Source organism: Carassius auratus, chromosome 23, assembly GCF_003368295.1.
Source record: "Carassius auratus strain Wakin chromosome 23, ASM336829v1, whole genome shotgun sequence".
NCBI lineage: Eukaryota > Metazoa > Chordata > Actinopteri > Cypriniformes > Cyprinidae > Carassius > Carassius auratus.
In genome coordinates this window covers 15,751,170-15,763,033 of record NC_039265.1, presented here as the reverse complement: position 1 = coordinate 15,763,033, position 11,864 = coordinate 15,751,170, and the positions used below count along the sequence as shown (strand labels likewise).

The window sequence follows — 11,864 nt, the reverse complement described above, 5'->3', positions numbered from 1 at the left end:
ACACGTAATTCTGAGATTTGTATTCATGCTGTTTTTGAACATACTTTAATGCTTTATTAGGAAAATATCTGTATGACATTTTTAAGAAATTGAGCCACAGAATCCTTCTTTGAAATTTGCACTATTTTTACAGTAGCTACCAAATGTGATTGCACACAAGCGCGAATGTTTATCATGAACAACTATTTTGATTAAATAATGAATCTCATTAGTGCAGTTGCGGCTAGATAGATTAAAGATTAGATTAAAAAGATTGTAGTTCCAGATATCGTCTACACAGACTCTTGAGACATGTATTATTGCACTATTCAGGGAGCACAGTTACAATGGTATTTAATTATTCAAAACCTAAATGTTCAAATGTACATTCTAACCACCTAAGTTGTGCGTTTGTTAAATGACCATCGTTGAGTGCATGAAATAGTTAAAACATGCGACATGCAAATAGAGCCGGCAGTAAGTGAGTGCTAGCACAGGGGGCTGGGTTTAAACGCGCTGCTACTGTAACGCTGCTGGGCTTCGATGCCTGTGCCAGTCTCGCGTAAAACCTTCACAGAACAGCAATGAGCGCGTGCATGACGGTCTAACGGAGAACTGCTGATGAAAAGGCGTGATGTCAAGCCGCTGTCAGTGTCAAAAGACTGGGGGAATGTGCCGTGCACTTGGCATATGCGCTTGTGAATGACCATCATCCGGCATCGACAGACGACGCGTTGAATTTTGCTGCATAGATCAGTTACCTGAAGCCGCTCGGCGACCGTTCATTCATCGTTTTCTTGCATACAAGAAATCTTCGAGGAATTGTTTTTTTTTTTTTTTTTTTTTTGAAGGTGCTACCTTTGAGGCTTCGGCGTTCAGTCGGATGTGGATCTATCTGTCAAAACTGAGCTGAACGCAGAGGCATCTTTAAACTGAACATTAGATACCATCCTCAGCTCTCTTCTGGATTGTAGGTGAGTGGACAAACGTGCTTCATGAATTCATTTCAGCCCTGAGATGCTTTTACGCGCGAGATGTGGCCACGAATACTAATGTGTTCCGTGCGGTGTGCTAGAGCAAAGCGTTGAGAAATCAGCCCATTCATGTTATCGGGATGAAATTGCTAATGAATCGCGAAGAAGTTGCGCTTTATGAGCAGTTTAATTAGGATAAAGGGATTTAAATAGGTGGTTTTGTTTAATGTAGAAATATTTGCTGTTGATGATGCTGACCATCCAAATATCGTATTCACTTTAGAAACCGGATAAGCTGATCCCCAGTGTCAGTTTCAACTTTTTTTTATTTAATAGGCAAGCTGTAAGTGATAGCCTAATGATTGGGCATCTATTTTATTTTGACCAAAATTTTGATTTTGCGTTCCTTATTTTCCCCACACAAGAGACCAGAATAGGAAATGAATTTAAAATGTTTGTAAATTACTCTTGTGTAAGCAAGAAAACATGCAAATAACAATGCTGGTCTTGAATCTTCCTCTTGTATACGCGCGTTCATAACCCATTAACCTTATTTCGTAGATTTAATTTACGCTAATTTAAAGTTAATGCTTCATGCTCCTCACTTTGCGCGCTCTCTTTGCGATCTTATCTTCAATTCTCGTCTACTGAATCTTCCTCGCTGTCCGTTTTAATAGACTCTGACTTCAGTGGACGAAACCCGTCATATATTCAGTTTTCTGGGACTGTCAAAGAAATTGATACACGTTCAGAATGTGAAACTGCTTGTAGCCGAGTGGTCATAATTCATCTCTTTTACCTCAAACTCGGCTCCGTTCATCTGGACTGGGAAAGCAGATGCACTCACAAATCTTAATTTCCCCTCACACACTCTGACATCGTCTCTAAAGAAAATAAATGTATCTGTAAGTAGAAAATCGGACTGCATTTGCATGAGAATCACTGGCATCTGCTATGAAGGACAGGGATGATATTAATCGGTCTGACTAACACAATCAAACGGCGCTTTCAGTGGGGAAGATGAGGTGAATTCATCTCGAGCGTGACCTCTTCACACCATCGTTTTTATCTCCGTCTTGAAGCGAAACAGCGGTTTGACCTGAGACGGCGTGCCGTGGCGGCAGGGTGAAAACGGTTCATTCACGAGCTGAAAGAGCGCGCTGCTAGTAGACAACAACGAAATTTAATGAAGTTTAGAGGAAGGTCTTAAAAGTTGTATTTTTTCAGTGTTTCGACTGCGTTTGCAAAGTAACCTTTTACTAACCCCAAAAGTTAGGTTACAAGTTCGTCAGTGCGTTAAATAGACTCTCACAGAAATTGCGTTCGCCAGAGGATGTAACCATAGCAACAGTAGGCTGCTCGAGCGCATTCCTTTAAGATCAGTATCGGACGGTACGTCGACTAAACATAAGAACGGGCATTATCAAGAGTTTTGTTTAAAATATATTTTACATAGCTGACTATTGGATAACTATACTAAAATATAAGGCAAAAAATCTGCAAAAAATAAAATAAAACAAACCTTGCCGGTTAACCTTTTACATTTCAACACTTTTGTCTGTTTGTCCTGAAAAGTTGTCATGATAAAGAGTATTTTTGATAAATATTCATTTTCTATGGTTATGCTTTTAAGTTAGTAAAAAATAAATATATATATATATATATATATATATATATATATATATATATATATATATATATATATATATATATATATTTTGTAAAAATTTCAGTAGGACTGCATATTTGGCTCCCTGATTGGCCAATGTAGTTGTAATCCCATAAAGTCATTATATCTCACTTTATATTTCACATTTAAGTGGCTTTCCTCAAGCCTTGGTCTCGCACAAGTTATGTTACTTCTGCCAATTTAGTCATTTTTTCGAAAAGACAGTGCTGCTCCTTCATGTTAATCAGCATGCATTGTGTATTTAGTCCGTTATGCAATGTTTTGATACATTTTTCCTGTGATATGATTCCAGTGTCATTTGTGCTGACTCTATGCAGATTTAAAATGTTTTTATTGGCATATTTAACCTTTCTATAATTGCCATTAAGGGCCCTCGGCATAGCGTCCCGTACGCTAATGGTTTAAACATTGCTCATCTCAAAGCATTAAATGTCACTTATGTAGGTTTGTCTCCCCTATGCATGGCAGAGTATGATTACATTTTGTATGCTGCATTCTGCTCACTATGTGACTTTGTAGTTTGTTCTCTTTGAGGTGCTGAGAGACAGAGAAAGCTGTAGAGCATCTCTAGATCACAGGCTCTTTAATCAATAAGGTTAACTACACAAAGCCGAGAGGACAAGTCTCCACTGCATGCACACCCATCAACTTTACCTGCTACCTCATTTTTTCTTACCTCGCTGGTTCCATGTGGTTTGATCGGAGTCATAAAGTGAATATAGGGCCGTCTTTTCCCTTGCTCACAGCGTGAACATCCTAAATTGGATGTGCATGTTCATCCTGATTGTCAAAAAGCCTCTAGCATTCTTATGTAGGGTCGCATACTATTGATTTGATTATGTCAGTCAGGTGCATTAAACGTTTCCTGAAGGATAATTGGAGGGTATTATGTGCTTAAAGGGGGTTTGTTCCTCTCTCTATAGCCATTGGCTCTCAGAGAGATGTATACGTTTGAGGGAAAGCTGTGGGTCGAATCTGAATGTTGTGGCCACAAGAGACCCATGCTGAGTGCTTATCCTCCTTGTCCCAGTTAAATGCTATGCTCGAGTGGGTTAGTTTGGGGGCCGATTTGGATACATGCTTGTATCTTCTTGGCTCGGATTTTGAGGTCAGTAAGATTACCTTATCAGTCCATTCAGAGGAGACTCTGCAGCTGTAAAAACGGCAATGTAAAGATCCTAAAGTATGTGCTATCTCATCACTCATCTCTCCCATTGTCCACCAGGCATCTAGTGTTTTCAGAAGAGCTCCTACTCTGTCTCTGGCTTTGAGTGAACGTTGGGATGAGTGCTTGATGGATAGTCGCAAACAAACCCAACCCCCCCTCCCCCCGCCCCCCAAGCAACCTTTGAGTAGGACCATGTAGCTCAGTAGTGCCACCTATTGATGACTACATTGTAGCAACAAACCACAATATCTGAACCTGCCCAGGATTCCAAAGTGGTTTAACCAGAGGCAGAGGGGCATTTGAGGTTGGTGTGTCATACATAAGCCTATGCTCGTTTTAGTTGCATGCTGTGTCACCAGCGTGCACTACACCTCGAGAGAACCCCCTCTTTTCTTCTCCAATGGTGGCATACGGCTTGCCCCGTTTAGCTTAAGAGATTTTGACAAGTCGCGGTGCATGCAGGCGGAATCCTTGACCTATTTCTTAATGAGTGAACAGTACAAATGCATTCAGAGGGCTGTGTTTGCAATGCAAGGCATTCCAACGTCCCCCCACCGCTCATGCACACAGACAGACTCTCACACGCTTATGCCCTGCAGGATGGGCTCTTGTCTAGAGAGTTCATCTGCTTCCTCTATGCTAGATTCATGTATTAGCGTGTGTATCCAAACGTTTGTTTGCTTTCACTCATTGATCTTGCATTCTCTTTTGTAGCATTGCCGCTCGGCTGTTTATCTACGGCTCTGTACTGTCCAACTGTCACAACAAAGATTGCTATCACTCTTGACCCATCTTGCTTGCTTAAAGCCTGTTTTAGGTGTATGTGTAAATGTGTCCAAGAGAACAAAGTGAAGCTAGATGTAGTACCCATTACAATTATCCTGTGACATTGACATTTGGAAACAGAATGCAGATTCAGTGTACGTAGAAAATGGTGTGCACTGGTCTACCAAATATGTAGTCTATCTCTGTACATCTTTTATGAGGATGTAAACAATCTGGTGAGATGATTTGTCTTCAGCATTGGTGGATTATACATGGGGTTGATACGGTGACCTGGCGTTCGGCTACACTGTAATTTGGCCTGTGTTTTCTGCTGCAGCTAATTACCCTTGAACAGTTGGTGGACAGACTCTCGCTTGGAAGGTGCCAGTGTCCAGATTGGTCACAGAGAATTGTGGGTGTTGATGCATTTACAGCTCCAGAGTGTGGGAAAGAGAATAGGATGGGTCAATCATGCACAGGTGACGGAGATTCTGAAAATGCTGCCAGTTTTATGCAAAACATTTTAAGAATGGAAACCCATGTTCTCAGAAAAATCTGTAAAAAGGGGCATTTTCACTCCAAAATGATTAATCTTTGAGTCATTACAAACCTGTATTACATTGTTTCTGTAAGGACTAAAACAACAGAGACTCTTAACTTTCATTTAATGGCCAATACAAGCACAGATATATGATTCAGAAATAACAGCTTTTGTTTTCCACAGAATTGGAACAACATGAGGGTGAATAAATGATGATAGAATTTTCATTTTTGGGTGAACTGTTCTTAAGGCATTTGTTTTAATCAGTTTGTTTGTCTTTTTTTTGGACTTTGATCATCTGAAACACTGGTATTGCTACTAGTAGCTTGTTAAAACCATTTTTGCTTTCGACTATCTGAAGTAGTGCTTTCGTATGAGCAAATCAAAACACAGAAACAAAAATCAATTGCCTCCCATCTCTCCAATACAAACTCAGACCCTCAGCTGCCTTTTAATGAGGGGGCCGATAAATGCATGCTGTTCAGAGAGAGAACTTTTTGAGGGTAACGGGGGGAAGGTGGTTTTATGTAAAGTTGTTATTATGTGAGATGCTTTGGTTTGGGATGGCTGAGGCTTTTTGTATTTTTGGGCCGTGTATGTGCTAAGTTTTATCTGGTCTTCATGTTGGAGTTTTGCCTCTTGAGACTTTGGTCAGAAAGAAACTACTTAAATAAGGCAGAGAAAAAACTTTGTGTGTGTGTGTGGACAGGGAGAGAGAGCGATGGAGAGTGCAAGACACATGTTGCTGTGTGCCTGGTCATAAGAGGCAAGAGTTCTCCAATTAAACCCAGCACTCCCCTTCTCCTTCCCCTGTAGCCGCCAGCTTGTGGAAAACAAAAGCTTTTGTTTAGATCTTCAATCCAGCAGATGGGAAGAAGGACAGTAAATGAAAATTGCAAAGGGAATAGAGCAAGTTGACCATGATGGGGAGCATACAAACTTAGAGGCCTGTCCTTTGGGAAGAGTAACTGTCCCTGAAAAATACTGCCACAAAGTTCCTGCACTCTGCGGCCCTCTGTTACTTTTTCATCCAAAGCCATTGACTGAAAGCGTTAGTCAGAGCCTCCAGGCTCTCTTGGGCCCAGGCTGCTTTTATTAAGATGTTAATGGAATTGCCTTCATGACACACTTCTATAGGACAGCCATGTTTCAAAGCCTCAATCTGTCTTCTGCGTGGAACACATTAGCGGCTTATGCACAACAGGTTCCTTGCACATTTGAGGTTCGCTCTTTGTGGTACTACTCTGAAACTCTATAATTCTTCTGTGTATATAATCCTTCCCGCCACATGCATGCCATATTTCACAGCATGCGAAGACCGCCCATTTCAGTGATAACAGTAATAATATAAGGACTGTAGTGCTTCTGTTTGTTTTGTCAGTGAATTGTAGGCTGATTGTATGGTTACATCAAATCAGTATGTTAAACCTTGAAAATGCTAATGCTGATTTTCTACACGGTGTCTGAAAGGAGACACGGTATGCTTACGCAAGCCTTTTGTGCCTTCCACAAACTGCTAATAATTTCCCTCCATTAACCACAACCCCTCATGTTGTCTTTGCTAAACCGGTACTTGAGATTCCACCACAGACGTGCTAGACAAAAAAAATAAAAAATGCGCTACACAAGTTGGGTCCGTAATTTGTATGTGAGATATAACTTCATCCTATCATGTTCCTGTGGCTCAGTGGTGAAGCATTGCATTAGCAGCACAAAAGGTTGTGGGGTCAATTCCCAGGGAACACACATACTGGTAAAAAAAATAAAATAGCCTGATTGCACTGTAAGTGATTTTGGATAACAACGTCTGTTAAATGTAAATGGATGACTATCAGTATTGGAATAATTGCTTACAGTACTGGTCTTGTTTATTGGAATGGTCACTAGCCGTGTAATTGCCATACAGTGAATCCTTTTTAATGTCTGGTAAATGACAATATGATAAAAATTACATTTTTAAATGGCAGTGCAGCCAAAAATCTTTCTTCCTTAAGTTCCAAAATTAAAATTTGTATTCCCCTGCAGAGCTGTTTTTGTATAAAAAATGAATTTCATTGGGGTCCAAACCAACTAAAAATGCTGAGACATTTTTTAATGTCCCTCAGAAGAAAGAAATAAAGGTCACGGGCAGGTAGACAAGGGTTACCCAAGGTTCATATGCTGTGGATATGCACACTGCCCCCTGATGACTGGAAGCTGTAGTCCTTGGTTTTGTCATTTACTCGGAAGTTGTCATATTCAGTGTTGCATTGACTTTTCTTTCCAAATCTCTCATTTTTTTCTGCTTGATTCAAGAGCAGTGTGCATTCAAATCACACCTTTTCCAGCCTCTCAGTGGTGCACTGGTGGGAATAATTCCTTTGTTGTGGGAATATAATTGCTTTTAACCTCCTTTTAACTGTCTGGGATTTTTGGCTGCGGGCTTATGCACGTACTCTGACGTGTACCCACCTGCATCCATGCTGTCTGCTTTGTTACAATTCTCAAGTCAGCCATGGCCTTATCAGGAGAGATAGCTCCTCTTTCCTGTCAGGAGGCAGACGCCTTAACACATCCTCTCCGCCTCAGCTGGGAAAAGAGCACCGATAAGCCTCCCAAATTCATTCCTGAGCCTGATAGCAAACAAGGCTCCTCGGAAAGAGAGAGAGAGAGAGAGAGTGAGGCAGGAGAGAAGGGAACTCAAGAAGATAAACACTTTCCACAGCACAGAGCAAAACAAACTGAAAGTGATGATGAAAGTTGATGAAACTCTCAACTTCCAAAGTAAAAAAAATATGACACATGCCATCTTTGTGTACCCATGATCATAACTGGTTTGTGCAAGCACATTCACAGAAGGCCCGGCTGGTGCCAGGAGTATTGGACACGCTCCTTTGAAAACAAGAAGTATCCATACTTAGAACGAGAACAGAGGGTCATACCGAAGGAGCGACTCGGAGTGGGAAAAGTGTTCTGGACTGAGAAGTTCTCCCTTATGCTCAGCATTCTGTTTCAAATCTTTGGCTTCGGTAGCAGCCACATTGAATTCAAAGGTTCCTTGAGTTCTTGCTAGTTACTTCAAATGTCTACTTCACATAGAGAAGAAACATTGATAAGGCCCACACAGAAAGCACAGTGAATTTCCACAGAATTGGAACACCCATTATGGGCAGTGTTCCATTTGTTCCTCAGCATTTTAGTGTTCCCTTTTATCTTTATTTTGGATATTTGATGGATGCTTACAGGTAACCTCTTTATAGCAGTTAGCTATCTTGTTAGATAGCTTGTACTTTAAAGGTGATAGTCACGATGAAACTGGAAAATATCAAGTCATTTCAAGGTCACTGGGTGCACAAGCAATTGATTAGACCAGAGATCTGACCTTTGGGGGAAGTTTGAGCATGTACTAATCGGTCCGGAATCATGATAACAATGAACAATCACTGTTTTCCTTTCTCAGTTTGGCGGCTCTCCTGTCAAATAAATCATTTGTTTGTGTGTCGTACAGCACATAAATATCTTGTAGCATGTTAACAGTTTCCTTATCTTTTTTGGCTTGCTAATGTACAACAGAGATGTCATGGTGCGATTCCTGCCTTGTCAAACCTTCCCAATGTTTCAGCTTTCTGTGTTTGAGACAGCACGATTACGAGCACTCATCTTTTGCATTACACTACAGGAAATAAATAATCAAATGTTGATATCATGTATAATTCACAGATCTACAGCAATGTAGGTCAGCCACGCGTCTTTTCTTGAGCGTTTAAGGGGAGCGACTGTCGAATTAGTGTATCTAAGACAATTATCCCAAGTGTTACAGCAAAGAGAGTCTCAACAGAGGATGGCAGATCCCTGTGTTGTCCGCCGAGATGTTGATTAAATATGACTGCGCTGAAGCTACTGTCCTGCCGATGGGGTTGGGGAGGGATTGGGGGAGTGAGGAAGAGAGGGATAATGGAAGGGGGGTCTGGGCAGGTTCTCTGCTGTGAATGAATAGCGGCTCAAGTCTGCATCTGTAGCAGTTTAGGATTATGGGTTAATGCTGTTTAATGCCTGCCACACAAGTAGTGAAAGCGTGGAATCTGTGACACTCTGTCACTGTGATGTAATGGTGTCAGCTGGGTGTTTACTCAGCGCGGTGCTCTCACACTGATCTGAGTCCAGCTTTTATGAACAGTTCATATCAGCACTTGTGTAAGCTCAACAGATCACAGGTTATCTAGCTGTTGGCCATTTCCTGGGGCTTTCCTCAACTTTGAAGTCGACATAAACCAAAATGGACGCTATTTACTTTCTTAATACACCTTCTTGATCTGATTGTCCGCTAATTGGTGCTTGTTATTCACAGGAAATTTGCTCTGCCTCTGAAGTTATCACTGTAAAAATGATTACAGGATGACATGGTGGTTGCTGTATATTTTGCAACTTAACAAGTTAAATAATTGTATTATATACCAAGTGACAGGGCTAGTACTCAGAGAGACTCAAGTACTCTAGTCCCTTAAATAATGCAATGAACATGAACAGAATGTAAGACACAAAACCCTAAAACCGAAGGCTGACAGACATCACGATGTTAAGCTGCCATTGTGATTATTTCCTTCTTAAATACTTTTTCTCGCAATTATATCACTGGGTAAGTATAGCCGACTGTATACAAATTGCGGGGATCAGGGAGCCGGTATTGAAACTGCTTTCATTTGCGCGCTCTTATTTTGCTTTCATTTTCACGTTTTGAGATTCGTGATCACAAGGACTCTATACTGTGGAGCGGCAGTACCTTCCACATTTGACAATTTGGTAGACATCGCCCAAACCTATTACTGATAATAAAAATGAAAATAAACAAAGTATTCATATAAAATATAATCTTATGTCAGTGTACTTTTGCCATTTTTTCTCCATAAGTTATATGTTAATTCTTAGTTTGCACTTCAAAAACACAGATTTTACTTTATTTTATAATACAATTATTAAGGGATGCACGATAAATATCACCCAATATTTAATGCACATCTTGTCAGTAATGCCGGTTCTGTAATCAGTGGTAAATCTCTACACGTGCGTGATTTTACATGGAGCAGCATTTACTACACAGAGACAAGCTGACAAGCTGCGCAAAACAATAGGAAAATATGATTGTGGTTTGGCGCAGTTTGTCAGTGAACAGCTCTTGTGTAGTAAATGCTGTTCCATGGGAAATCACACACATATAGAGATTTATCATGCATCCCTAACAATTATCCAATGATAAACCATTTACAGTTTTATAAGGTAATAAACTGTTTTTAACTATCTTTCATTGTAAAAAAAAAAATGCAGATAGATAAACCATTCCTGATAAATAAAACCAAATCCTGTCCTGTTTTTTTCTCATTGGTTATCCTGTTTCCTTATACTCTTTTTACTGCAATATGTCATTTTGCATACACCAATGACACATAATGGGTCATTCATATTGATTTTATTGTTGCTAGGATGTTCCCATGGCATCAAACAGTTGCTAGGGTGTTCTGTGTGGTTGCTAGGGGGTTGCTAAGGTGTTTGCTGATAGGTAGACGCCGCTGGTCAAAGTACAGCACTGAAAATTGGCACCAGAAATTTTACTTCTATGCGTTCAAATTTGAATCATGGTGTTTTGTTGATGTTAATTAAAATTCAGTTCAAATTTTCACCAGGGCGCACAGCCCTGGTGGTCATCTAGTGAGGAATCATATTTTCCATGAACGTTTCAGATAAAACAGCCTGATGAACTCTGAAAACATACAACTTTGCAGAAACGTTCCCATTACCGCAGGCGTTTTAGAGGCTTTTAGGTTGAATTGTTTAGTATGTTTTTGGCAGTAACCCGAGGCATCTTAACTGCTCGCAAACACATTCAAGATGAAGTTTCTAACCTTCAGCTGAGTTGAAGATGGCACTCATTGCCACGGGCAAGGGTTCAGAGGTGAACTGAGCTCAACCACCCACCTCATATGCTCATTGCATTGGTCCCCCATCAACTGTTTTGGAAATACTCCAGTTATGCAACAGACTCGAAAAAGGCAGAGCTGCTGTTCCTGGAGGCGATAAATATTTCATTATCTCTGCCTATCATTATTATGCATCAGAGAACGAATCTGTCAATTAAAGGCTTTGTTGAAGAATTTTGTCGAAAGCAAGCATGCCACAGTACAGTTTTAGAGAGCCCAAATTAAAAATGAATGCGCTTTATATTGTTTGTTTGTTTACTCATTTCGTTTCTACCTGACAATTAACAGCTTGTAGCAGACAGCTTTCCACCCCTCCTAAACACTGTCCCTCCTTCGTTCCTCTGTTCCTTCTTTTGTTTGCTCAGTGGGGTGGAGGAATGAAGTGTTTGTGGCTACAAGCTAGCTTATGTGTTCATGCGTACGAGTTGTTGGGTGGAGTTGCGTGTGGATGTTGGTGCTGCGGTGTCGATACAGCCATGCCCTCTGCTGTCAAGCTTTTTCTGGCTGGTTGCATCACATAATGATCTTTGCAGGACTTTGGCAGATGCCCAGCATGTCTGCATTAATGACCAGAGACGCACACACCTGTCCTTCTTAGAATGAAAAGCAGGTCTCTGATTGTCTTTCCATTGATGTTGGATCAGTAAAATGAAGCCCAAGGTGTCCAAGTGTGCAGCCGTCACTGGGTTCTTGTGAATTCATGCTTCTGTCTAGCCAACTGGCCTAAGGCTTTCCACACCGAGTCAGTCTGCTTCAAATCACAGGGCTACTATGCTTTGCTCTCTCTCAGAATAAA

The 11,864-nt window shown here is 40.8% G+C and overlaps 1 pseudogene; it reads left to right on the top strand.

Annotated features, from left to right (window-relative positions):
- The first annotated feature begins 220 nt into the window (after window positions 1-220).
- LOC113040886 (plexin-A2 pseudogene) overlaps window positions 221-11,864 on the top strand; it is a 31,303-nt pseudogene continuing 19,659 nt past the window's right edge.